The following is a 4,982-nucleotide window of genomic DNA, read 5'->3' as shown; positions in this document are numbered from 1 at the left end:
CAGCTCCCACTTTAGGGGAGGGGACAGTCGCTCTGGCCTCTGCTGTGATTGGGCGAAGGTCATTGAAAGCAGAGACGCCATTGGCCAAAGCCGAGTCAATCAGAACTTGTGATTGGCATGCCGTGGACTGCGCTAATGTAGATGTTTGCGTTAGGCGGGTGGGTGCTGTGGGTGAGTTTTTTTTTACCTCCCCACGCGCACGCAGGTTCCGCCAACATTTGTGCTATTTTAAGCCAGCAGGTTTCCTGACATCGTTCAACAACAAAGGCGCAGGAATAATGAATGAAACAGCAATGAACCTCCCCCCTCCTTGCATTAATGCCCACCACGTGTTTATGTCTGCAGCTGTTTTCGTAGCCGTCCAATCTGCTTCACTGCTCATTTAGGGAATTATGTGACTGCAACAGAAACACCTGTTGAAACGAACTAATCCGTTGAAACACAGAATAAATAAACAAATATACATTAGATCAATGTTTAAGTGTGAAAATGAATCAGAGTGGTGTAAAGACAATGAAGAACGTGAGGTCATTTACCCCCAGATTTACAGAATACCTTGCAAGATTTACTAATTTGTGTTCACAGACATCAACTTTAATACTTTAACCAAATGGTTTATTGTTCCAAAATCAATACACAGAGAAATTAGTCTCCCGTCACATGCCATCAGTTGGAGCTTTTGATGTTGTATGGCTCACTGCCCTGGTCAGCATGGCCATTTTGGTGACTAAATAGTGCACCCGGAGAGAACCTGTGCATGCAGAGGGAGAACACACAAACTCCAGGTAGAAAAACCCTAGGCCGGGGTTCAAACCCAGGACTATAATCTGTCACACTGTGCAGCTAGTAATTGATCATCTCTTACCACTGGATTACTCTACACTAACCTTATGTTTTGTTATTACCATTTTAGATTTACAACACTTATATTCTTTTTATGGAAACACAAAAAAGCATCCATCCACGGATTAATTTATCCGTTATCCAAACTTGTTTATCCTTGCAGTGTAATGGGGCGGGGCTGGTGCCTATCTCCAGCGATCATTAGGCAAGAGGAAGGGTAAACCCTGGAAAGGACTCCGGCTCATCCCAGAGCAACACAATCATGCATGCATAGAATTGAGAGAGGCAAATAAACCTAACATCCATGTTTTAGGACTTTTTGGAGTGAAGGCAGAGTATACGTGGAGGGAACCCATGGATGGGGAGAACATTTAAAGTCCATGCAGAAACCCAGAGCCTTCTCGCTGTAATGAAACAGTGCAAACACTTGTGCCACAAGAAGAGCGCCGACATATTCTACAATTATTGCAGAGGGAGTGGATTAGCACAGAAGGCACCACTGAAGCAGGTCCAGAGACTGCATGATATCATAGCTCAAGGACATATGATTCTGTATACATTTTTAACATTTGACTTTGCCATTTGAAGTTTGATTAACCCTGTGTTCATACATAGTCAAACACCATGAAGTAGAAGTCTCTCCATGCTTGGTACCCATGGATTTTAATATGCCACCTTTTGTTTAACATTTATTTCATCAAAGGAAAATCAATAAAAAATATATTTTTTTTAAGAGAATCTTAGGTAAGCGACACCAGTACCATTATGATAGAATACATTACAACACAACAAACCCTTTCCTGCTGAGCAGAAATTGCATGGTCAGCAGAATCTGCTCATGTCTGGCAGCGGGTGGGTGTAAGTGGACCAGGAGATGTTTACACTTGGGTCTTAAGTCAAGACGGGCACCAAATCTTTCTTTTAAATGTTTGATCACTTCCATGGACTTTGTACGCTAAGTTGGGGCTGCACGATATTAGGAAAAGTAGCAATATGCAAAAATATGGGCTTGCGATAAAGACAGAAAAAATAAACCCTTAATGCCTTTCTGCTTTATGATCATACCAAACATAGACCCCAGATAATGAGTAGTCTAATCTGCTACTAAAAAAAACAAAAATGTTCATAATTTCCATCTCAAACACAATGTCCTAATGAAAAGGTTGCCTCTGCTCAACTTGTGATGATTTGGCAATGAAACAACTCAGCTGTAGTTTCTGATCAACTTCAGGCACATCATTGCCTTCTCAAACATTTTATGTTGAATTAAACAACAAACGTCACCGAACATATTAGGGGCACCGAGTGCCTTAGTGCAGGGCGCTTAAACAATTAGCTAACACTGTCCAGCCAGTTCTTTGTACTCCAGGCAGTTCAATAACACAGATCGCACATTGGGATCTTTGAAATTGTGATAAAAATAAGTTTGCTATATAGATTGTGCAGCCCTACTACAATTCAATAAAGTTTTATCTATATAGCGCCAAGTCAATTCAATTAAATCCTCCAGACAGATTGGTCAAAAAGTTTCCTATCTAAGGAGACCCAGCAGATTGCATCAGGTCTCGACAAGCAGCATTCACTCCTCCTGAAAGAGCGTAGAGCCACAGTGGACAGTCGTCTTCATTGTCCATGGCTTTGCAGCAATCCCTCATACTGAGCATGCATGAAGCGACAGTAGAGAGGAAAACTTCTCTTTAACAGGAAAAAACGGCTAAGGCTCAGTGTGAATGGCCACCTGCCCCAACCAACTAATGGTTAGAGGAGACAGAGCAGAGACACAAAAAAGCATAGAAGCACACATTGATCCAGGAATACCTTTTATGTTAGAGAGGGTAATGGCAGATTATCCACCCCCACAGCATGACGTCACAGCTAAACAGAACGCCAGGCCAGATTGACCTACTATGAAGACAAGTGATTCATCAGATTTGGAATCAAGTCCAAGGATTTCGTGTGTTAAAAGGAAAAGGAACAAGTAGCTGATATCATCCAACAAAATGTCTTTATGGTCAATTGTCCAACTACATGCTCAGAGAAAAAAAGGAATGTTAAATGTATGCTGAAAGCCCTAATCAAGAGAAGTTTATACAGAGTTTATGGTGACAACTTTTAACAGAAGAGTTTTCCGTCTTGTGTAGTGTTGCTTGGGTTTTTTCCAATGTTTCCTGAACATGTAGTGAGGCGTCACATAGGGTTCCTTGGTGTCTCCAAATTAAATTAAAACACCAAAAAACGAAGGCATCAAAGGATCCAAGACACCCAGAGCGAAAAGTAGAGACGTCCTGGCAGGAACAGGAAAACGTGACAGGAAGTGACAGGAAGTGGTGGATGGGAACTGACAACAGGTGAGTCTGATTAAGTGAGCGTGACACTGTGGGGAAATGGCTAGAAAATGGCACAGACGTGTTAAAATGGCAAGGAAACGGAGGAAAACGTAAATGAACAGGGTAACCCCTGGGAAACAGCTAGTTGCATAACACAGCCACTGATAAAAGAAAGGTGGCTAAAGTCAAATCACAGTCCCGCAGATCCTGGCATGGATTTTTACGGAGAAAATTCTCAATGACATTAGCCTCATATCTAGGTTGAAGGCTTCAATATCAATTGTTCCTCAAAATAGGCCCGCGTTAGCATTGCAGATGAGAGGGATGCTCATCCGCTTTAATGTTCCTTCTCTTGCATGCTGATGCCATTGTATCCCCGCGCATATTCATGAAAATTATACCGACGCCTCAACAGTTACAGCCACGGGTACTTTGATTCTGTCGCGCATAAATAAAGCGAACAAGCTTTTTTCAAGTGCCAAATTCACACAGCTTTCATCAATATTCCCATCTCCATGTCCGAGGAAACGCTGGATTGAGAATGGCTTTCTGAATGCACCGCAGGTGAAGGCGAAGAAGCGGCCATGGCCTTTACCCGGCGCTTCCGCTGCTTGCTTGAAATCTCCCCGCGTCTGATTCTCTCGACAGATCTCGGCAATCACGCCTCGCCTCGCCTTGCTCGCCGCTCTTCAAACACAAGAGCCCTTGAAAAGCTGATTTCCTGCTCCTCAGAGGGAGCAGGTTTCTTTTGTCAACTGAGGAGCCGGGTCAAAACAATAATTGTTGGCAAATTATGCCGGGGAACCATGCGACGCTCATTTGATTTACATGTCATTTCCATGAGTCCGCTCTTCAGGCCTTCTTAGCTGTTCGCGGGGCTGCATTAGAGCTTTATCAAATGTTTATGAGGGCAAATCAATTGCATTTCCTGGGTGTAGCAGAGCATATGCGGCACAGAGAGAGAGAGAGAGAGAGAGAGAGAGAGAGAGAGAGAGAGAGAGAGAGAGAATGTGTGGAAAGGGATTGCACATTGCAACCCTGTATTAATGCATGTTATGTGAGGGGGGGGGGGCAGGTTTCCCCTCCTGCTTAATGGGATTAAAGACATTAAGAAACTGTTTACAACATGAAGGAGGACCTCTCTCCTTCGCCTTAACCCCCGCCCCCCCCCCCCATCTCCCTATCTTTGTCTCTCTTTGTCTTCCTCACTGTCCACCGTTTCACTCCTTCCCTCCGTCTCTGATCCCTAATCAGCGAGACAGCCCAAGAAAGTGCCTTGGGGCTGAATACAAATGAGCGCAGCTGCCCAGTATGGATTACTGGCCACTCTCCATGAACGAATTTGCGCAAAACACAGGCCCGCCCAGACAAAACAGTGTACGTGGAAACACGGGAGGCCGTGCGTCGACATATGCCGGCGCATGCCCAGCGTTTGCTGACACATGTGTTTTCAAAACACATGTTATTGCACAAATTTATCTCACACGCGCATGCACACACACACACATACGCGCAAGAGCGTAAAAGCCAAATGTTCAGACGTCCAGCGGCAGACGTATGCTGCGGCACACCCAATGATCCTTACGGTGGAACGGGAACATGTGTGCAAATGGGCCCAGTTTGGAGGTGGAGGGGTGTGTGCTGCAGCCATATGTCATCCGCCATTGTAAAAGTGGCTTTGTGCAAGCAACTCAACTCGACAACAAAGCAGATGGATTGAAGCCATTAATGAAAAGGTCTCTGTTGGTTGACTTGTCGAGGTGAAGTTGACGGGATTGTCTGATCTGAATGCATGAAGTTGTTTAACAAAAT

The sequence above is a fragment of the Fundulus heteroclitus genome, chromosome 22, assembly GCF_011125445.2.
Source record: "Fundulus heteroclitus isolate FHET01 chromosome 22, MU-UCD_Fhet_4.1, whole genome shotgun sequence".
In the NCBI taxonomy this organism is placed as follows: domain Eukaryota; kingdom Metazoa; phylum Chordata; class Actinopteri; order Cyprinodontiformes; family Fundulidae; genus Fundulus; species Fundulus heteroclitus.
This window is presented reverse-complemented; position numbering follows the sequence as displayed.